Source organism: Mustelus asterias, chromosome 2 (genome assembly GCF_964213995.1).
Source record: "Mustelus asterias chromosome 2, sMusAst1.hap1.1, whole genome shotgun sequence".
Taxonomy (NCBI): Eukaryota; Metazoa; Chordata; class Chondrichthyes; order Carcharhiniformes; family Triakidae; genus Mustelus; species Mustelus asterias.
Window position 1 is genome coordinate 167,392,669 of NC_135802.1, and position 24,362 is coordinate 167,417,030.

Genomic DNA, 24,362 nt, shown 5'->3' on the forward strand with positions numbered 1-24,362 from the left:
TGGTGTATTGATTGGAGTCAAGCGCTACACTAATTGATGGGACCTACCAGCAATCTCTTTCCCCTTACCTGATAACCCAGGACTGGCTCTGGTACAATGTTGCTCCATAACAGCAGATACATGTACCATTGCTGGTGTAGCACTTTAATCAATCTAGATGAATTTAAAAATTCAGATAAATGGTTGATTCAAATGAGAATCCCAACTGCATTTCACCAATCAATGTGAAGCAGGAAAACTTACATTTCAAGTATGAATGTCTTCAGACAAATTCATCAATCGATAGTTCCTCTGTTTAAGAAAGGGAATAGAAATGACCCTGGTAATTATAGACCGGTTAGTCTTACTTCGGTGGTTGGTAAATTGATGGAAAGGGTCCTCAGGGATGGGATTTACGACCATTTAGAAAGATGCGGATTAATCCGAGATAGTCAGCACGGATTCGTGAAGGGCAAGTCGTGCCTCACAAATTTGATAGAATTTTTTGAGGAGGTAACTAAGTGTGTTGATGAAGGTAGGGCAGTTGATGTCATATACATGGATTTTAGTAAGGCGTTTGATAAGGTCCCCCATGGTCGGCTTATGATGAAAGTGAGGAGGTGTGGGATAGAGGGAAAGTTGGCCGATTGGATAGGTAACTGGCTGTCTGACCGAAGACAGAGGGTGGTGGTCGATGGAAAATTTTCGGATTGGAGGCAAGTTGCTAGCGGTGTGCCGCAGGGATCAGTGCTTGGTCCCCTGCTCTTTGTGATTTTTATTAATGACTTAGAGGAGGGGGCTGAAGGGTGGATCAGTAAATTTGCTGATGACACCAAGATTGGTGGAGTAGTGGATGAGGTGGAGGGCTGTTGTAGGCTGCAAAGAGACATAGATAGGATGCAAAGCTGGGCTGAAAAATGGCAAATGGAGTTTAACCCTGATAAATGTGAGGTGATTCATTTTGGTAGGACAAATTTAAATGTGGATTACAGGGTCAAAGGTAGGGTTCTGAAGACTGTGGAGGAACAGAGAGATCTTGGGGTCCATATCCACAGATCTCTAAAGGTTGCCAGTCAAGTGGATAGAGCTGTGAAGAAGGCCTATAGTGTGTTAGCTTTTATTAACAGGGGGTTGGAGTTTAAGAGCCGTGGGGTTATGCTGCAACTGTACAGGACCTTGGTGAGACCACATTTGGAATATTGTGTGCAGTTCTGGTCACCTCACTATAAGAAGGATGTGGAAGCGCTGGAAAGAGTGCAGAGGAGATTTACCAGGATGCTGCCTGGTTTGGAGGGTAGGTCATATGAGGAAAGGTTGAGGGAGCTAGGGCTGTTCTCTCTGGAGCGGAGGAGGCTGAGGGGAGACTTAATAGAGGTGTATAAAATGATGAAGGGGATAGATAGAGTGAACGTTCAAAGACTATTTCCTCGGGTGGATGGAGCTATTACAAGGGGGCATAACTATAGGGTTCGTGGTGGGAGATACAGGACGGATATCAGAGGTAGGTTCTTTACGCAGAGAGTGGTTGGGGTGTGGAATGGACTGCCTGCAGTGATAGTGGAGTCAGACACTTTAGAAACATTTAAGCGGTTATTGGATAGGCACATGGAGCACACCAGGATGATAGGGAGTGGGATAGCTTGATCTTGGTTTCAGATAAAGCTCGGCACAACATCGTGGGCCGAAGGGCCTGTTCTGTGCTGTACTGTTCTGTGTTCTGTGTGATAGAAAGATGACAGTAAAGTTATTTATGACAGATTTCATTTCTAAACATGTCCATTCCACAGCGCAATGTGCAAAATGAATGCTTGTTTTTGTCAATTCCCATTGAATAAAAAGTGCTCATTAACAAGGAATAATATAAGTCACAATCCTGATGATTATCGAGATGGTCAGATTGGCAATGTTATTCGAGGGCAGTTTGTCAGATTTCCAATGGCTGGAGTGGACTGTTTTCAAAGGAGCTAAGCGAGTGTCTACACATAATTCATTGCCACCGTCTCACCACTTTCAAAATCAAGTTTAATTCTGATTTAATTGAGTTGATTTTTGAAGTGGATTTAATCAAAACTACAGATGGGTGTTTAATGATACTCAAAATAAAAGGAACTTTGTTCAAAATAGAGAAACATCTAGAAGGATAAAGCAATAAATTTGGAGACTGTAATCGAAGGTGACTTAGTGTTTAGCTGAAACAGAGAGGTGCCTGCGTTCCGCAGCTTGACAAGGAACTTTACAACAACCATATTGGAATCAGAGTGATTAAGGAGCAATGATGGTTCAGGAGTGATAAATAGTGAAAGGAAAGGCAAGGAAAGATCTCAATGCATCAACGGATTATGCAGGTGTGGAACAATAAGTTGTGGAATATGTTACTCTCTCCTCTGTCTCATTGTTTAATAATAAAAATTAAAAATGTGTATTTAGACTACATCTTTGACAATATCAGAATGTTCCAAAGCACTTTACAGTCAATGGGCAGCACGGTGGCACAGTGGTTAGCACTGCTGCCTCGCAGCGCCAGGGAACTGGGTTCGATTCCCGGCTTGAGTCACTATCCGTGCGGAGGCTGCACGTTCTCCCCGTGTCTGCATGGGTTTCCTCCGGGTGTTCCGGTTACTGTGCATTGGCCATTGATTAGGTGCATTGGCCATGCTAAATTCTCCCTCAGTGTACCAAACAGGCCCCCCGAGTGTGGCGACTAAAGGGATTTTCATAGTAACTTCATTGCAGTGTTAATGTAAGCCTGCTTGTGACACTAATAAATAAACAATGAGGCACTTTTGGAATGTGATCACTGTTGCACTGTAGGAAACATTGAACTCCAATGTACAACACAATAATCACTAATGTATTTTATCCTTTTATGTTTCACAAACTCCACTGCAATTTGCTGATGAAGTTTACCGATAGGATTTGCACACTACAATGTCCACAGCTTTCATCTTTTTCCATCTGTAAACAACACAGTTTATAACTTTTCCCATGACAGTGTACTCACTCTACTCTGCGTTCAATTCCCTCTCACAGTAGGAAGTCAATGTGGACAACAGCATGAATGATAGTCACTCTGTCTCCCCCAGTTCCCATCTCTGCCAAGGAACACAATTCAAAGCGTTTGATTTGTTTTGCACATCATTGCTGCCTTTCACTTTGCCCCCACCCCCCATCCCCCCGGACATCCTCCCCACTCCCCCCCCCCCCCCCCCCCCCCCGCCCACCCTCTCCCCGCCCCCCAAACACCCTCCAGCTCGGGGAATTCTTTCCCTTTGGAATATTCAATGTTTCTTGCCTGATTATTTTCCTGGCTTCAACTAAGTTGTGAAGTTTGTTTCTGACCTCTGATTCAACAGAAAATTCAATTGGTTGCCCAGTGGATTCCAGCTGCCTGTTGCTCTGTTCCAATCCTATTCCTGAACTTTACAGTAATGCATGACAAAGAATCCAGTTGAAAGTTTTGCTGCTTAGGGTGCGGGTGTAGAATGGGTGTGAGCAACGTCGGAAGTTAAAACACGCAGTCTTTTTACTTTCTGCTTCTGTCAACATTACTTTGCAATTTACATGATTATCATTCGATATCACTCCCCCTGTGCAATGTTCGGGATTTGGTATGGAAGGTTAATGTATCAGTCATGCTGTGGACTTTGAGAGTAAAGATACAACAACTGCACCATTCACAGTCAAATGAAAATAAACTCTGCTGTCATCACAGATAGAGAATGGATAAATATATCTGTTCAGCCAATTTCAGTTAATGGTAAATGGATCTTATATTTTATACTTTATCGGTATTTTTAAATATATTTATTGATCACTGATTCCATGTTTTGCTTTAAAAACTCATTGATTCATTAATTATTATCATTCCTGGAATCAAGTCACAAAGTTACAGCTAACGTTTATGAGCTGAATCTGCTACAGAATAGCAATCACAGTCCGATTCCCATTCCATTCTTATCCAGCACTGGAGATCCACATATCTCAGCTGGATTACCAGACCGTGCTTCCTGAGAAAATGGAGTGCTCCAAGAGTTTGTCCTTCGTAATGCAAGAGCATCAGGGAATGCCAAACCATGCTCCCTTTTTTACAGCATATTCCAGTCAGTTTAAATGTCCCAAAACCACTTTGAGAAGCTATGGAGAAAGGTAACTATGTAGAGTAATTGGGTGAGGGGCCAGGTGGCAGGTGAACGGGTGAGGGGGTAGTCGGGTCAGGGGAGTCAGCAGGGCTAATGCTGGCTGCACCACTCAGAGGGTGGTGATGGTCTGGAATGTGCTGCCTGGGAGGGTGGTGGAGGCGGGTTGCCTCACATCCTTTAAAAAGTATCTGGATGAAAACTGGGCACATCCTAACATTCAGGGCTATGGGCCACGTGCTGGCAGATGGGATTCGGTGGGAGTTCAGGTGTTTCGAATGTGCCAGTGCAGACTTTATGGGCCGAAGGGCCTCTTCTGCGCTATATGATTCTATGATTCTAGTTAAGTGGTTGGGGGCTAGTGAGGTAGTTCTGGGCAGGGTAGTTGGATCGGGGGGATATTCAGTTCGGGATGTAGTCAGGTTGCAGGTAGTCGAGTGTTGAAGGAATAGTTAGATGGTCTGACTGGGGGGGTAGTCGGGGGATCCAGTTGGGACTTGGGCATTGAGTGGTATAACTACCCAGGAGTGAGAACCTGTTTTTAATCCTTTGAACATTTTTGGGTAACTGGAGGAATCTTAAGGGGACCTGGGTGTCCGAGTGCATGAACTGTAAAAGGCTAGTGTGTAGGTATAGCGAGTAATTAGCAAAACTCATCAAATCTCCTCAGTTATTAGAAGGTGAATGAATTATAAGAGTAGGGAAGTTTTAGTTACAGTCATACAGGACATTAATGTGGCCACAGCTGGAGTATTGTGCACAATATTTGACCCCTGAGGGGTATTGACAGGATGGATGTGGAGAGGATGTTTCCTCTTTTCGGAGAATCTGGAACAATGGGCCCGATATTACCATTGCGCGCGCCCAAAAACTTGGTAAAGTTGGGCGTGAGGTCATTAACGCGATCTGCACCCACGTCCGCGCAGATGCCTACTTTACCAAGGCCCGAAAATTGCCGTGATCTGAATCGCACCCGAAACGGGCGCAACGGCGATTTAAATGCATTTGAATGCATTTAAATTGAATTAATGAGCTGCCCGCCCAACTTTACCAGCATTTCCTCCTTTACCATCGCGTTTGCCCGTCCAGATTCAGCACGAAACAGACATGCTCGGCAAAGGTCTGTTTTGGGTGCTCCAGCTTCTGAAGAGGCAAGTTCAGAGCTTCTAACAGCTCTCTGACTCAGATCGGTGGTGGGGGGGGAGGGAGGTGGGCCAGATCATTCTCTGGTGAGGGAGGGGGAAGGCCAGCTGCATCTCTGGTGGAGGGCGGGGCAGGGGGTGTCTGCTGCCACTTTGCGGGTAATTGGTGGGGGGAAAGGGGGCAGGGGGTCGAGATCGGTCTGGGTAGCAGGGGGTGGGTGGATAAGGGGGGCAGTTATGTTGTGGGGGTGGGGCGATATCTGTGGGGGCCATCGCTCCCAGCCCACATTATCCGCTTTTTGCGGCCCGGGAGCGATGTGACAGGGGTGCGTTTTTCAAATTTTTTCTCACTCTGCATGCGCAGTTCAAAGCTCTGATTGGAGCAACAGCGTTTTGGGTGCAATAAGCGCACCCACAGTGCAATTCAGACCTGCAATTTTTTTTTCAGGCTAAGTGTGTGTGGGGGAGCCTGAGTGCAGGTTTCCAAGTTGATCTGAATTGTGCCCAGATTCAGCACTTAGAATGAAAATGGTAAAATCGGGCATAGCACTATTTAAAAGTAAAGTGGCAAATTTTCCTGTTCCGCCCGCAATGGGAATCGGAGCGTGCGAGGGGCAGTCCATGGGCAATCCAAGGCAGATGCTAATTGTAGCCTCTCGCCCTGTGGTGGCAGAGCTCTGTGAGCATATCACACACTTGGATTCCGATGTCGGGCTTCCTTCTTCAGTACAGCTCGAGTTACCGGATAAAAGCTTGAGAATTCAACTTCCTTCCCTAGATTATCTTCACCTTGCTTTTAAAACAATGGATTGTTTTCTGATAAACTGCCTCACGCATGTACTCACGATGCAGTTGGAGAATTCAGCAATCAGACTGGTCAAGTTTGTTTTGTAACCTTTAATTGTGTTTTATGTTGGATTTCTTCAGCATTCCTTGTGTTAGAAAACGTTAATCGTCTGTACTCATGTAATTGTTGGCCGAAATTAACAAACAAATACACAAGGTCAACTAATCATGGGATATTAGTTATAGTCAATATCTTTATGATGTAACAAATATTCTCTGTTCTCACTGTGGAAATTGAGTGTTATTTGATTTTTTTTGTGCTGTTATAATCCCAAGCAGTCATTTGGAGAATCAATTTAAAAATATTACATGAACGCATTCTTGCTAAAGAGTCGAGAAACCAGATGTCATCCTGCAGAAACGCAGCTCTGATACCACAATGCTCAGAATTAATTTGTTATTGACCAATCATTTCCACTGCTAACTATCAGCAAACACAACTTCTGCCATTCTGCACAAGTCTGGGCTATGTGACAGCAAGAAGTTTAACAACACCAGGTTAAAGTCCAACAGGTTTATTTGGTAGCAAAAGCCGCACAAGCTTTCGGAGCTGCAAGCCCCTTCTTCAGGTGAGTGGGAATTCTGTTCACAAACAGAACATATAAAGACACAAACTCAATTTACATGAATAATGGTTGGAATGCGAATACTTACAACTAATCAAGTCTTTAAGAAACAAAACGTGAGTGGAGAGAGCATCAAGACAGGCTAAAAAGATGTGTATTGTCTCCAGACAAGACAGCCAGTGAAACTCTGTGGGGGTTACAAATCGTGGGACATGAACCCAATATCCCGGTTGAGGCCGTCCTCGTGTGTGCGGAACTTGGCTATCAGTTTCTGCTCAGCGACTCTGCGCCGTCGTGTGTCGCGAAGGCCGCCTTGGAGAAAGCTTACCCGAATATCAGAGGCCGAATGCCCGTGACCGCTGAAGTGCTCCCCAACAGGAAGAGAACAGTCTTGCCTGGTGATTGTCGAGCGGTGTTCATTCATCCGTTGTCGCAGCGTCTGCATGGTTTCCCCGATGTACCATGCCTCGGGACATCCTTTCTTGCAGCGTATCAGGTAGACAACGTTGGCCGAGTAGCAAGAGTAGGTATCAGGTACCTGGTGGATGGTGTTCTCACGTGAGATGATGGCATCTGTGTCGATGATCCGGCATGTCTTGCAGAGGTTGCTGTGGCAGGGTTGTGTGGTGTCATGGTCACTGTTCTCCTGAAGGCTGGGTAGTTTGCTGCGGACAATGGTCTGTTTGAGGTTGTGCGGTTGTTTGAAGGCAAGAAGTGGGGGTGTGGGGATGGCCTTGGCGAGATGTTCGTCTTCATCAATGACATGTTGAAGGCTCCGGAGGAGATGCCGTAGCTTCTCCGCCCTGGGGAAGTACTGGTCAACGAAGGGTACTCTGTCCACTGTGTCCCGTGTTTGTCTTCTGAGGAGGTCGGTGCGGTTTTTCACTGTGGCGCGTTGGAACTGTTGATCAATGAGTCGAGCGCCATATCCTGTTCTTATGAGGGCATCTTTCAGCGTCTGGAGGTGTCTGTTGCGATCCTCCTCATCCGAGCAGATCCTGTGTATACGGAGGGCTTGTCCGTAGGGGATGGCTTCTTTAACGTGTTTAAGGTGGAAGCTGGAGAAGTGGAGCATCGTGAGGTTATCCGTGGGCTTGCGGTACAGTGAGGTGCTGAGGTGACCATCCTTAATGGAGATGCGTGTGTCCAAGAATGCAACCGATTCCGGAGAGTAGTCTATGGTGAGTCTGATGGTGGGATGGAACTTGTTGATGTCATCATAGAGTTGTTTCAGTGATTGTTCACCATGAGTCCAAAGGAAGAAAATGCCATCGATGTATCTAGTGTATAGCATCGGTTGAAGGTCCCATGCGGTGAAGAAGTCTTGTTCGAACCTGTGCATGAAGATGTTGGCATATTGAGGTGCGAATTTGGTCCCCATGGCTGTTCCGTGTGTCTGGATGAAGAACTGGTTGTTGAAGGTGAAGATATTGTGGTCCAGGATGAAGCGGATGAGATGTAAAATTGCATCTGGAAACTGGCAGTTGTTGGCGCTGAGCACTGAGGCCGTTGCAGCAATGCCATCATCATGGGGGATGCTGGTGTAGAGTGCCGAGACATCCATTGTGACGAGGAGCGCTCCTGGTTCAACTGCTCCATGTGTGCCGAGTTTCTGTAGGAAGTCCGTCGTGTCTCGACAAAAGCTGGGGGTTCTTTGTACAATGGGTTTCAGGATGCCCTCGACATAGCCGGAGAGGTTCTCGCACAGGGTCCCATTGCCCGTAACGATGGGACGGCCGGGTGTGTTTGCCTTGTGTATCTTCGAGAGGCAGTAGAGATCTCCAATGCGGGGAGTACGTGGGATGAGAGCACGGAGGGTGTTCTGAAGGTCCGGATCAAAGGTCTTGATCAGAGTGTTGAGTTGACGGTTGTGTTCTTTGGTCGGATCTGCAGGTAACTGTCTGTAGTGTTCCTCGTTGTTTAGTTGTCGGTACACTTCTTTGCAGTAATCCGTTCTGTTCAGTATGACGATGGCCCCTCCTTTGTCTGCTGGTTTGATGACAATGTTGCGGTTGGTCTTGAGAGCGTGGATGGCGTTACGTTGTGCTTGGGTGATGTTCGGGGCTGTCTTGTGAGTGCGGCTGATGAATTTGGTGTTGACGCACCTCCTGACGGCTTGGGCATACATGTCAAGTCGAGGGCAGCGGCCTTCCGGAGGAGTCCAATTCGACTCTTTCCTCTTCGGATGCACTGCGGATCTCTCTGTCGGCTGTTCCGGTTCATTGGCTGTCCCATTGTGTCTGCTGTTGGCCTATTGGGGTTTGTGGAAGAACTCCCTCAGCCTCATTCGCCTGATGAATTCCTCTGTGTCTGCTGCGAGACTGATGGGGTCTATTTTGGTGGTGGGGCAAAAATTAAGCCCTCGGCTGAGAACTTCGATTTCATCTGGTTGAAGTGTGTAGTCGGACAAGTTGACAATGGACTTCCCTGCAGTGGTACTGTTTTCTACTGTGGTACCGGGGGAGGCTTGGTTGCTGCTGGTGGCGATGCCGAGTTTCTCAAGTTTCCTGTTCTTGGTGTGCATGTAGATGGTGTAGTTCCTTTGTCTCGTCTGCTTGGCAGAGTTTCGCAGCTGGTCTGCATCCTGAGCGCAAGTTGAGAATATGGACTCTATCTTGGTTTCCAGGCTGCGGCGTTTGCTGTAGAGTTGGTGTATGAGGTGGTTGAGGAGGGTGAGAGAGGTACGACGGCAAAGTCTCTCAGCGTAGTCTGTGTTATAGGTTGACCTGAGTGGGTTCGTGATCCGTAGTCCTTTCGGTATTTTGTCTGCTTTCTTGCATCTTTGTAGAAACTTGATGTCTGTGTCGATATGCGCGATCTTCTTGGAGATCCTCTCCACTTGGAGCCGGCAGTTTGCAGTGTCTATGGTAGTCATGATGTGGAGATGCCGGCGTTGGACTGGGGTAAACACAGTAAGAAGTTTAACAACACCAGGTTAAACCTGTTGGACTTTGTGGAGTTCTTCCACAAACCCCAAGAGGCCAACAACGAACACAATGGGACAGCCAATGAACCGGAACAGCCGACAGAGAGATCCGCAGTGCATCCGAAGAGGAAAGAGTCGAATTGGACTCCTCCGGAAGGCCGCTGCCCTCGACTTGACATGTATGCCCAAGCCGTCAGGAGGTGCGTCAACACCAAATTCATCAGCCGCACTCACAAGACAGCCCCGAACATCACCCAAGCACAACGTAACGCCATCCACGCTCTCAAGACCAACCGCAACATTGTCATCAAACCAGCAGACAAAGGAGGGGCCATCGTCATACTGAACAGAACGGATTACTGCAAAGAAGTGTACCGACAACTGAACAATGAGGAACACTACAGACAGTTACCTGCAGATCTGACCAAAGAACACAACCGTCAACTCAACACTCTGATCAAGACCTTTGATCCGGACCTTCAGAACACCCTCCGTGCTCTCATCCCACGTCCTCCCCGCGTTGGAGATCTCTACTGCCTCCCGAAGATACACAAGGCAAACACACCCGGCCGTCCCATCGTATCGGGCAATGGGACCCTGTGCGAGAACCTCTCCGGCTATGTCGAGGGCATCCTGAAACCCATTGTACAAAGAACCCCCAGCTTTTGTCGCGACATGACGGACTTCCTACAGAAACCCGGCACACATGGAGCAGTTGAACCAGGAGCGCTCCTCGTCACAATGGATGTCTCGGCACTCTACACCAGCATCCCCCATGACGATGGCATTGCTGCAACGGCCTCAGTGCTCAGCGCCAACAACTGCCAGTTTCCAGATGCAATTTTACATCTCATCCGCTTCATCCTGGACCACAATATCTTCACCTTCAACAACCAGTTCTTCATCCAGACACACGGAACAGCCATGGGGACCAAATTTGCACCTCAATATGCCAACATCTTCATGCACAGGTTCGAACGAGACTTCTTCACCGCACGGGACCTTCAACCGATGCTGTACACTAGATACATCGATGACATTTTCTTCCTTTGGACTCATGGTGAACAATCACTGAAACAACTCTATGATGACATCAACAAGTTCCATCCCACCATCAGACTCACCATAGACTACTCTCCGGAATCGGTTGCATTCTTGGACACACGCATCTCCATTAAGGATGGTCACCTCAGCACCTCACTGTACCGCAAGCCCACGGATAACCTCACGATGCTCCACTTCTCCAGCTTCCACCCTAAACACGTAAAAGAAGCCATCCCCTACGGACAAGCCCTCCGTATACACAGGATGAGGAGGATCGCAACAGACACCTCCAGACGCTGAAAGATGCCCTCATAAGAACAGGATATGGCGCTCGACTCATTGATCAATAGTTCCAACGCGCCACAGCGAAAAACCGCACCGACCTCCTCAAACAACAAAGAACAAAGAACAAAGAACAATACAGCACAGGAACAGGCCCTTCGGCCCTCCAAGCCCACGCCGCTCCCTGGTCCAGGATTGAATCCTGAATCCAGGATCCCCGCCCAATTTTCCAGCCTATCTACATACTAATATCCTATCCACCGAGCTGTCCCTCACAGCTACAATTCTTTGTTCATCACAACCTATTAGCTCACCCCCACCCCCCCATTCCAGACCATGTGATCTCCAGGGAGAGGTGAAAACCCAGAGTGAAAACCCCAGGGCCAATATGGGGAAAGAAAATCTGGGAAATTCCTCTCCGACCCCCTGAGGCGATCGAAACGAGTCCAGGAGATCACACTGGCCCTGATCGGAAAATGCTTCCCAACCCTATTCATTTCCACTTCCACGAACACCATATGAATTCCCTGCCCCCGAGACAGGTTCCCAACTATCCGCAGTCTCACTCTGTACTGGCAACAGCAAGTTGATCATAGAATGAAGCTTTGAAACGAGAAACTAAGAACAATTAGCCCGCGCCGCTCCCTGGTCCAAACTAAACCACTCTTTTGTATCCCTCCATTCCCACTCCGTTCATATAGCTGTCTAGATAAGTCTTAAACGTTCCCAGTGTGTCCGCCTCCACCACCTTGCCCGGCAACATTCCAGGCCCCCACGACCCTCTGTGTAAAATATGTCCTTCTGATATCTGTGTTAAACCTCCCCCCCTTCACCTTGAACCTATGACCCCTTGTGAACGTCACCACCGACCCGGGGAAAAGCTTCCCACCGTTCACCCTATCTATGCCTTTCATAATTTTATACACCTCTATTAAGTCTCCCCTCATCCTCCGTCTTTCCAAGGAGAACAACCCCAGTTTCCCCAATCTCTCCTCATAACCAAGCCCCTCCATACCAGGCAACATCCTGGTAAACCTCCTCTGTACTCTCTCCAAAGCCTCCACGTCCTTCTGGTAGTGTGGCGACCAGAACTGGACGCAGTATTCCAAATGCGGCAGAACCAACGTTCTATACATCTGCAACATCAGACCCCAACTTTTATACTCTATGCCCCGTCCTATAAAGGCAAGCATGCCATATGCCTTCTTCACCACCTTCTCCACCTGTGACGTCACCTTCAAAAATCTGTGGACTTGCACACCCAGGTCCCTCTGCGTCTCTACACCCTTTATGGTTCTTCCATTTATCGTGTAGCTCCTCCCTACATTATTCCCACCAAAATGCATCACTTCGCATTTATCAGGATTGAACTCCATCTGCCATTTCCTTGCCCAAATTTCCAGCCTATCTATATCCTTCTGTAGCCTCTGACAATGTTCCTCACTATCTGCAAGTCCTGCCAGTTTTGTGTCGTCCGCAAACTTACTGATCACCCCAGTTACTCCTTCTTCCAGATCATTTATATAAATCACAAACAGCAGAGGTCCCAATACAGAGCCCTGCGGTACACCACTAGTCACAGGCCTCCAGCCGGAAAAAGACCCTTCCACTACCACCCTCTGTCTTCTATGACCAAGCCAGTTCTCCACCCATCTAACCACCTCCCCCTTTATCCCATGAGATCCAACCTTTTTCACTAGCCTAACATGAGGGACTTTGTCAAACGCTTTACTAAAGTCCATATAGACAACATCCACGGCCCTTCCTTCGTCAACCATTTTGGTCACTTCTTCAAAAAACACCACCAGGTTAGTGAGGCATGACCTCCCTCTCACAAAACCATGCTGACTATCATTAATGAGTTTATTCCTTTCTAAATGCGCATACATCCTATCTCTAAGACAAACACGGGACACAGTGGACAGAGTACCCTTCATTGTCCAGTACTTCCCCGGAGCGGAGAAGCTACGGCATCTCCTCCGGAGCCTTCAACATGTCATTGATGAAGACGAACATCTCGCCAAGGCCATCCCCACACCCCCACTTCTTGCCTTCAAACAACCGCACAACCTCAAACAGACCATTGTCCGCAGCAAACTACCCAGCCTTCAGGAGAACAGTGACCATGACACCACACAACCCTGCCACAGCAACCTCTGCAAGACGTGCCAGATCATTGACACAGATGCCATCATCTCACGTGAGAACACCATCCACCAGGTACACGGTACATACTCTTGCTACTCGGCCAACGTTGTCTACCTGATACGCTGCAGGAAAGGATGTCCCGATGCATGGTACATCGGGGAAACCATGCAGACGCTGCGACAACGGATGAATGAACACCGCTCGACAATCACCAGGCAAGACTGTTCTCTTCCTGTTGGGGAGCACTTCAGCGGTCACGGGCATTCGGCCTCTGATATTCGGGTAAGCTTTCTCCAAGGCGGCCTTCGCGACACACGACGGCGCAGAGTCGCTGAGCAGAAACTGATAGCCAAGTTCCGCACACACGAGGACGGCCTCAACCGGGATATTGGGTTCATGTCCCACTATTTGTAACCCCCACAGAGTTTCACTGGCTGTCTTGTCTGGAGACAATACACATCTTTTTAGCCTGTCTTGATGCTCTCTCCACTCACGTTTTGTTTCTTAAAGACTTGATTAGTTGTAAGTATTCACATTCCAACCATTATTCATGTAAATTGAGTTTGTGTCTTTATATGCTCTGTTTGTGAACAGAATTCCCACTCACCTGAAGAAGGAGCTTGCAGCTCCGAAAGCTTGTGTGGCTTTTGCTACCAAATAAACCTGTTGGACTTTAACCTGGTGTTGTTAAACATCTTACTGTGTTTACCCCAGTCCAACGCCGGCATCTCCACATCATGACTATGTGACAGCGTCAGGTGTGCCCTCATTGCCATCAGCTATCTCGGCCCTTTCACAATCATTTCCAGAATTATTTTTCACATTACAAAGAGCCAGCCAGTCAGCAAACTCTGAAACATCATCCACTGCTAAAAATGATCAATTTCAGATTAATCAGCTTCAAATAAGATTCAGACAGGCTTGCTTAAACGCCACCTGCTTTCACCTGACATTTAGAGAAGAAAGCACTCATATTTCAGACACAGAAGCAAATCTGAAATGTAATTAGAATACATTTCTGCTTAAAACAAGGTAGAACACTCACTGCAATTCCAAATATAATTTGTATTGATCAATGAAGCATTTGTTCAATTCTAAGTGACAGCAGCCATGATTCTACACTACTACAGAATCGCCCAATTACAGAATTGTTCCAGTACAGAGGAGGCCATTCAGCCCATCATGGGCCAAGTGGAAACTAGAAAGAAGCAAAGGAATAACATTTTCTCTACCTACTGTCATTAATCAATATGTGTCCTGACCAAGAATCTGCAAAAATAAACCCAAATATCACTGACAAATGTTCCTGGGAACTGTGAATAGTCTGATTATCTTCCGTAGAAATAACAGGAGTTGTTCATTCAGAATCTCTGAAATTTAAGCGTGAGTGAGAACAGCACAGGACAGGATAGCGAGGGGTACGGTTTTAATGAGACTGAGGTCTAAATGAGCCTTCTGTCAAGGATTCTTTGAGTCCTGATGGTCACTGAGTTTCAGAGAGAATGTGTGATAGTTTTATTTTTCAATGTGAGAACTTTCACACTGAATATAAACTACCCTGAGAGCATTTGTGAGATTATTTTATCCATTTTCCAAATAAAATAATTTCATAGAATAGAATCCCTACAGTCCAGAAGGAGGCCATTCAGCCCATCGTGTCTATACCAACCACAATCCCAAACAGGCCCTCTTCCCATAACCTCGCTCATTTACCCTGCTAATCCCCCTGACACTAGTGTCAATTTAGTGTGGTGAACCATCGTTGGTTACCACTGTGGGGTTGTTCTAATGTTGTTGTTGGGCTAGGGTGTTTACACTGTGGGATTAATACACCTGTGGTTGTTGCTGTTGTGGCACATCCCGGTCAGGCCCCGCCTCCTGGGAGAGGTATAAGACCCCCTGCTCGGGCGGGACCTCGTCAGTCTGGAGTGGTGTACTTGTGTTCTAATAGTTCCATTGTTAGACAATAAAAGCCTTCAGTTACCGAAGCCTTGTGTCTTGTGCTCGATTGACGTGCATCAATTTTATTGTCTAACACTAAGCTCTCGACGGAAAGGAGAGTATGGAACAAATGCTAAAGCCAGAGCGTCTGACGCTGGATCCACGTGCGGTCGGCGCCTCTAACACCTTCGACCACTGGCTGAAGTGTTTCGAGGACTACCTGGCAGCCTCTGAAGCGGTCATCACAGATGACGACAGACTCCAGGTCCTCCATGCGAGGGTAAGCGACACTGTCTACCTCGCGATCCGTGCGGCCACCACTTACCCGAGGGCCCTCGAGCTTTTAAAAAAGCGCTACACGAGACCTCCCAACGAGATCCACGCTCGTTACCTCCTCGCTACACGACGTCGGCAGTTGGGCGAAACCATGGAGGACTACGCCAATGAGCTCTTGCAGCTTGCCAGGGGCTGCGACTGCAAAGCTGTGTCGGCTGAGCAGTACATGTACGACCTCGCCCGAGATGCGTTTGTGGCAGGGGTAGGGTCTTCGTACATCCGTCTCAAGCTGTTGGAGAAGGGGAATCTCAACCTGACCCAAGCTATGGAGATGGCTGAAATGCTTGAGGCGGCTTCGAAGAGCTTGGTCCTGTATCCGGAGGACCACGTGGAGACAACGTGGCAGGAGCAGTCACAAATCCCTCCTTGCCCCACGGGCTCGAAGTGCAGTATTATGGCGTGCTCCCATATAGACCCGACGACGGCGGCAGCCCCAGGCGGCCCGCGGTGCTACTTCTGCGGAGGAGCCAAGCATCCACGGCAAAAGAGTCCTGCTAAAGCGGTGGTCTGTAATCAATGCGGTAAAAAGGGGCACTACGCAAAAGTCTGCAGATCGAAGCCCAAGAACGGCAGTGCAGCCTGTGACCCTCCAAAACGGGGATCATCACCGTCGACGTCGAAGTACCCATGGGGTCCGTCCACGTGCGAGTCCAGGATGACGCCATTGTGGCTGGCGGAGGGGGAGGATGACCACCAGGAGTCGCTACACTTGGCGCCCTCAACCATGTGCGATTCATGGGGGCGGCCATCTTGGTCGACGACGACCTGGAGCGACCAGCAGGGGTCCTCAGCATCGACCTCAGCTGCCTGCAGTGACGTCCAAGGGCCAACGGTGGCGTCGATCACCCTGAACCAGGCTAAGCATCACAGGCTTGACTGTTCAATGATGAACATTAAGGTAAATGGTCGTACAGTTTATTGTCTGTTTGACAGTGGGAGCACTGAGAGCTTTATTCACCCTGACACTGTAAAGAGGTGTGGACTCCAGGTTCTACCTGCCAAACAGACAATTTCTATGGCATCACGGTCCCGATCTGTACCGATCCAAGGACGTTGTGTGGTAACTCTGAAAGTGCAGGGCACAATTTACGAGCGATACAGGCTCCTTGTGTTGCTGCATCTTTGCGCACCAATTCTCCTCGGACTAAACTTTATGGCCCACATGAAGAGTGTGATCCTACAGTACGGTGGGCCACTCCCTTCGCTGACAGTAGGGGACCAGCTGCAGCCTCCAAATTGTCCAAAGCGCCCCGCATGCAATCTTTCCACATTAAAGATCACCACACCCTCTTTATTTAAGAATCTGGTACCAGGCTGCAAGCCTACTAAAAGTAGGCGTTACAGCGCTGAAGATCGGATCTTCATCAGATCTGAGGTTCAGCGGCCCCTCAAAGAAGGGATCAGACAGCCCAGCGTTAGTCTGTGGAGAGCACAGGTCGTGGTGGTTAAGAGCGGGAACAAACCCTGGATGGTCATTGATTACAGTCAGACCATTAATCGATATACGCAGCTGGATGCGTATCCTCTCCCGCGCATATCTGATATGGTCAATCAGATTGCGCAGTACCGGGTGTTCTCCACCATAGACCTTAAGTCCGCCTACCACCAACTCCCCATCCGCCCAGAGGACCGACATTACACGGCTTTTGAGGCGGATGGTCGTCTGTATCAGTTTCTTAGGGTTCCATTTGGTGTCACCAATGGGGTCTCGGTCTTCCAGCGTGCTATGGACCGAATGGTGGACCAGAACGGGCTGCGGGCTACCTTCCCGTACCTGGATAATGTCACCATCTGCGGCCGTGATCAGCAGGACCATGACACAAATCTCCAGAACTTTTTGCACACTGCATCTCGCCTGAATCTGACCTACAACAGGGAGAAGTGTGTATTCCGTACGCGCCGGTTAGCCATCCTGGGATACATAGTGGAAAACGGGGTCATTGGCCCTAATCCCGACCGTATGCGCCCCCTTGCTGAACTTCCCTTGCCCGCTAGCGCAAAAGCACTGAGGAGATGCCTCGGCTTCTTCTCCTATTATGCGCAGTGGGTCCCCAACTACGCGGACAAAGCCCGTCCGCTTATTAAGTCCACGACTTTTCCACTCACGCCAGAGGCCCAATTGGCCTTCAAGGCTTTGAAACGCGACATTGCGAAAGCCACGATGCACGCGGTGGACGAATCCATCCCTTTTCAGGTGGAAAGTGATGCATCTGATTTCGCCCTGGCCGCCACACTAAACCAGGCAGGCAGGCCCGTCGCGTTTTTTTCCCGCACCCTTCAAGGTCCCGAAATTCGGCATTCAGCGGTGGAAAAGGAGGCCCAGGCCATTGTGGAGGCCGTCAGACACTGGCGCCATTATCTGGCGGGGAAGCGGTTCACCCTGATCACGGACCAGCGGTCCGTGGCGTTTATGTTCAATAACACGCAGAGGGGCAAGATCAAGAATGACAAGATCTTGCGGTGGAGAATTGAGCTCTCCACCTATAATTACGATATTATGTATCGTCCAGGGAAACTCAATGAGCCCTCGGATGCCCTCCCGCGTGGAACATGCGCTACTATGCAGGAGGACCGCTTGAACGCCCTCCATAATGACCTGTGCCATCCTGGGGTCACTCGGCTCTACCACTTCATCAAAGCCCGCAACCTGCCCTACTCGGTGGAGGACGTCAGGTCAGTGACAAGGAGCTGTCGGATTTGCGCGGAATGCAAACCGCACTTTTACCGACCTGACCGGGCACATTTGGTCAAGGCCACTCGCCCCTTCGAGAGGCTGAGTGTGGATTTTAAGGGCCCCCTTCCCTCAACAGACCAGAACGTGTACTTTCTTAACATCATAGACGAGTACTCCCGGTTCCCGTTTGTTGTCCCCTGTGCGGACACGTCGACTGCCACGGTGATCAAGGCGTTCCGTGATCTTTTTACCCTGTTCGGGTACCCCAGCTATATACATAGCGACAGGGGCTCGTCGTTCATGAGTAATGACTTGAGGCAATTCCTGCTCTCATACGGGATTGCCTCTAGTAGAACCACGAGTTACAACCCTAGGGGCAATGGACAGGTGGAAAGAGAGAATGCTACAGTCTGGAAGGCTGTCCTATTGGCGCTGAAGTCCAAAGGCCTTCCAGTCTCCCATTGGCAGGAGGTCCTCCCAAATGCGCTTCACTCCATTCGCTCCCTCCTGTGTACGGCAACCAATGCTACTCCCCACGAGAGGATGTTCTCATTCCCTCGGAAGTCGTCCTCGGGGATATCTTTACCAGCCTGGTTGACGTACCCAGGACCCGTCCTTCTGCGGCGACATGTAAGGGCCCGCAAGTCCGACCCCTTGGTCGAACCGGTCCACCTCCTCCACGCCAACCCTCAGTATGCCTATGTGGCATATCCTGACGGGCGAGAGGACACAGTCTCGATCCGAGACCTGGCGCCCGCAGGGGACGTAGCAACTCCTGTCGCTCCCATACCCCCAGTGACGAATCCCCTATCTCTTATTTCTCCCCCGGACGTGGCGCGGTCAGCACCGGGACCAGTGCATAACAGTTATACTCCACTGTACAGCTTGCCTGAGACTCGGAGATCGGCGCCATCGCAGAATGTACCGGGATCCCCTGCACTACCGCTTCATCAGGGTCAACCGGCCCGTGAGTCCGCGAGAGGACAGTCGGACGCTGTTTTGGAGAGAACGCCACCGCAAGCACCTGCTCCGGTGTCACCGCCGGTATTGAGGAGGTCACAACGACGGTGCGGTCCTCCAGACCGTCTGGACTTGTAGATTGTTGACTTTTTTAATATAGTCTGTTTTCGCACCCCGCCGGCCTTTGTTCTCAAAGGAGAGGTGAATGTGGTGAACCATCGTTGGTTACCACTGTGGGGTTGTTCTAATGTTGTTGTTGGGCTAGGGTGTTTACACTGTGGGATTAATACACCTGTGGTTGTTGCTGTTGTGGCACATCCCAGTCGGGCCCCTCCTCCTGGGAGAGGTATAAGACCACCTGCTCGGGCGGGACCCCTTCAGTCTGGAGTGGTGTACTTGTGTTCTAATGGTTCCATTGTTAGACAATAAAAGCCTTCAGTTACCGAAGCCTTGTGTCTTGTGCTCGATTGACGTGCATCATTTAGCATGGCCAATCAACTTAACCCGTACATCTTTGGACTGTGAGAGGAAACTGGAGCACCCAGAGAAAACCCACACAGAGACGGGGAGAATGTGCAAACTCCACACAGACAGTGACCCAAGGCCGGAATTGAACCCCAGTCCCTGGCGCTGTGAGGCAGCAGTGCTAACCACTGTGCCACTGTTTCAGATTGCTTCTGCCTAATCTTCAGAAACCCTGGAGACAAATTCGTATTAACTCATTGTTACTCCAGGTGTAATAGGGTCGACCTCAGGTATTGCGAAAGGAAATGGGTCCAGTGGACTTCCATAAAGTCAGGCTTCTTACATTGTCAGTTTTGTTTTAATAGTTCTCTCCAGCAATAGGTATTACACACACCATAACTTGACTGACTTTCACCTGGCTTTAGAAGATAGAGAACCTGAATTCAGGTTTCCTGCTTGTGGTTTTTCTCAAGATCTGAGCTTGGGAACAGTTCTCTCTGATCATGGTGCAGGGATTGTTTGAATTATTGACAGGTGTGTAATGCAGTTAGTAAATTGAAAGATTAAATTTTGATATAAATGTTGACAGTCAAATTGGAGCAGTCTTAGTGTAATATGCAATGGTACTTCATAAAGTAAGTTTGATGATTAGGGCTTGCAGAGAATTGTTCTAATCCCTGTAAGTAACAGTGATGGACTCTCTGTCGGATACTCTGCAAGGAGATAGGTCAGTCTCAGATGGCTCAGTCACACAATTACCTCACTGAACATCTCATGTCAGATGAGAACGTTTTGACGCTCTGACTGGAGTTGAACCTTCTGTCACCTGAACATAGATTATCACTGACATCGGAAATCATGAACAAACAAGTAACAAATCAATTCTACCCTGGTTCTCAAAGCAGTAGCTTGCTGGCAATAAGTGACCAAATCAGGAAAGAACAACAGAGGGATTTGCACAATATATAAAATACAAGTTACTGTCGACACAGCACCAGACCATGGCTCTGGGGGAAAATGGACAGCACTTTCTATTTTTTTGAAAGAAATGTGTTTGTTATGGGGTGTGAGCACTGTTGGTAAGATCAGCATTTCTTACCTATCTCTCAATGACCTGGTGGTGCTGAGATACCTTCCTAAATTGGTGCAGTCCATGTGATGTACATATACTAAACGTGCTGTTAGAGAGAGAGTGCCAAGGATTTTAGCTCAACAACGTAAAGGGAACAGCAATATATTTCCAAGTCAGGATGGTGAGTGGCTGGTGGGGAATTGCAGGTGGTGAGATTGCCATGTATCCATTGCCCTTGTCCTTCCAATGGCAGAGGTCACAGGTCTGGAAGCTTCTGTGAAACAGCTTTGGCGAGTTGCTGGAGAGCATCTTGTAAATCAGGGATCAGTGTTGGGACCGCAATTGTTTACGATTTACGTAGATGATTTGGAGTTGGGGACCAAGTGTAGTGTGTCAAAATTCGCAGATGACACTAAGATGGGTGGAAGAGCAAAGTGTGCAGAGGACACTGAAAGTCTGCAAAGGGATATAGATAGTCTAAGTGAGTGGGCGAGGGTCTGGCAGATGGAGTGCAATGTTGGTAAATGTGAGGTCATCCATTTTGGTAGGAATAACCTCAAAATGGACTATTATTTAAATGGTAAAAAATTGCAGCATGCTGTAGTGCAGAGGGACCTGGGTGTCCTTGTATAGGAATCTCAAGCAGTTGGTTTGCAGGTGCAGCAGGAGATTAAGAAGGCAAATGGAATTTTGTCCTTCATTGCGAGAGAGATAGAGTTTAAAAACAGCGAGATTATGTTGCAGCTGAAAAAGGTGCTGGTGAGGCCACACCTGGAGTACTGTGTACAGTTTTGGTCTCCTTACTTGAGAAATGATATACAGGCACTGGAGGGGGTACAGAGAAGATTCACTAGGTTGATTCCGGAGTTGAGAGGGTTGGCTTATGAGGAGAGACTGAGTAGACTGGGGCAATACTCATTGAAATTCAGAAGAATGAGGGGAGATCTTATAGAAACATATAAGATTGTGAAGGGAATAGAAAAGATAGAGGCAGGGAAGTTGTTTCCACTAGCAGGTGAAACTAGAACTAGGGGGCATGGCCTCAAAATAAGGGGAAGCAGATTTAGGACTGAGTTGAGGAGGAACTTCTTCACACAAAGGGTTGTGAATCTGTGGAATTCCCTGCCCAGTGAAGCAGTTGAGGCTACCTCATTAAATGTTTTTAAGGCAAGGATATATAACTTTTTGAACAGTAAAGGAATTAAGGGTTATGGTGAGCAGGCGGGTAAGTGGAGCTGAGTCCACAAAAAGATCAGCCATGATCTTATTGAATGGCGGAGCAGGCTCGAGGGGCCAGATGGCCTACTCCTGCTCCTAGTTCTTATGTTCTTAAATGGTGCTTTGTGAAGATTGAGATCCAGGGCAGCTCAGGATCCAGTGCAGCTTGAGTTCGAGTGCAGCTTGAGATCCAGTCCAGCTCGTGATCCAATGCAGCTCGAGATCCAGTCCAGCTCGGGATCCAATGCAGCTCGAGATCCAGTGCAGCTCGAGTTTCAGTGCAGCTTGAGATCCAGTGCAGCTCGAGATCCAGTGCAGCTCGGAATCCAGAGCAGCTTGAGTTCCAGCGCTGCTCGAGTTCCAGTGCAGCCCGTGATCCAGTGCAGCTTGAGTTCCAGTGCAGCTCGGGTTCCAATGCAGCTCGTGTTCCAGTGCAGCTCAGGATCCAGTGCAGCTCGTGATCCAGTGCAGCTTGATTTCCAGTGCAGCTCGAGGTCCAGTGCAGCTCGAATTTCTGTGCAGCTTGGGATCCAGTGCAGCTCGTGATCCAGTGCAGCTCAAGTTCCAGTGCAGCTCAAGTTCCAGTGCAGCTCAAGTTCCAGTACACTCGAGTTCCAGTGCAGCTCGGGATCCAGTGCAGCTTGAGATCCAGTGCAGCTCGGGATCCAGTGCAGCTCGAGATCTAGTGCAGCTCAGGATCCAGTGCAGCTCGAGTTCCAGTGCAACTCATGATCCAGTGCAGCTCAAGATCCAGTTCAGTTCAACAAGTGCAGCTTGGGATCCATTGCAGCTCAAGATCCAGAGCAGCTCAGGATCCAATACAGCTCAAGATCCAGTGCAGCTTGAGATCCAGTGCAGCTCAGGATCCTGTGCAGCTCAGGATCCAGCGCAGCTCGGGACCCTGTGCAGCTCAGGATCCAGTGCAGTTTGAGATCTAGTGCAGGTTAAAGTCCAGTGTTGTCTTCTATGAACAAGGTTTAAATTCTCACAAAATCTTGATGTTCTTTCACTTCCCACATCATTATAATTATTCCTCACTGATTACCACAGTGAAGGGAAACAATGATGGCAACAGAACTAAGATAATCCTCTTTTTATCATGATGAAAATGGGTCATTAAGCTCTGAATGTGAACCTGCAACATCAGCTATGTTTTACGTGGTGTCTCTCCTGCTGTAATCTCAGTGAAATGGTTTAATTAAGCCAGTTTCTCAGTGGGGTCAATGTTGAAGAGCCGAACATATTTCAGGCCCTCTCTCAATTTGTCACAAAGAGATAGCAGCTGTTCCAGAAAGGCTGCTCTCTGCACAAAGAACAAAGAACAGTACAGCACAGGAAACAGGCCCTTCGGCCCTCCAAGCCTGTGCCGCTCCTTGGTCCAACTAGACCATTCGTTTGTATCCCTCCATTCCCAGACTGCACATGTGACTATCCAGGTAAGTCTTAAACAATGTCAGCGTGCCTGCCTCCACCACCCTACTTGGCAGCGCATTCCAGGCCCCCACCACTCTCTGTGTAAAAAACGTCCCTCTGATATCTGAGTTATACCTCGCCCCTCTCACCTTGAGCCCGTGACCCCTCGTGATCGTCACCTCCGACCTGGGAAAAAGCTTCCCACTGTTCACCGTATCTACACCCTTCATAATTTTGTACACCTCTATTCGGCCTCCCCTCATTCTCCATCTTTCCAGTGAGAACAAGCCCAGTTTACCCAATCTCTCCTCATAGCTAAGACCCTCCATACCAGGCAACATCCTGGGAAACCTTCTCTGCACTCTCTCTAAAGCCTCCACGTCCTTCTGGTAGTGCGGCGACCAGAAAACCATATGCCTTCTTCATCACCTTCTCCACCTGTGCTGCCACCTTCAAGGATTTGTGGACTTGCACACCTAGGTCCCTCTGTGTTTCTATACTCTTGATGGATCTGCCATTTATTGTATAACTCCCCCCTACATTAGTTCTTCCAAAATGCATCACTTCGCATTTATCCGGATTAAATTCCATCTGCCATTTCTCCACCCAATTTTGCAGCCTATCTATATCCTGCTGTATTGTCCGACAATGTTAGAACATAGAACATAGAACAGTACACCACAGAACAGGCCCTTTGGCCCACGACGTTGTGCCGAGCTTTATCTGAAACCAATGTTCATCGCTATCCGCAAGTCTAGCCATCCTCGTGTCATCTGCAAACTTGCTGATAACACCAGTTACACCTTCTTCCAAATCATTTATATATATCACAAATAGCAGAGGTCCCAGTACAGAGCCCTGCGGAACGCCACTGGTCACAGACCTCCAGCCGGAAAAAGACCGTTCGACTGTTACCCTCTGTCTCCTATGGCCAAGCCAGTTTTTTACCCATCTAGCCACCTCTCCTTGTATCCCATGAGCCTTAACCTTCTTAACCAACCTGCCATGAGGGACTTTGTCAAATGCCTTACTGAAATCCATATAGACAACATCCACGACCCTTCCTTCGTCAACCGTTTTTGTCACTTCCTCAAAAAACTCCACCAAATTTGTAAGGCACGACCTCCCTCTTACAAAACCATGTTGTCTGTCACCAATGAGATTGATCCGTTCTAAATGCGCATACATCCTGTCTCTAAGAATCCTCTCCAGCA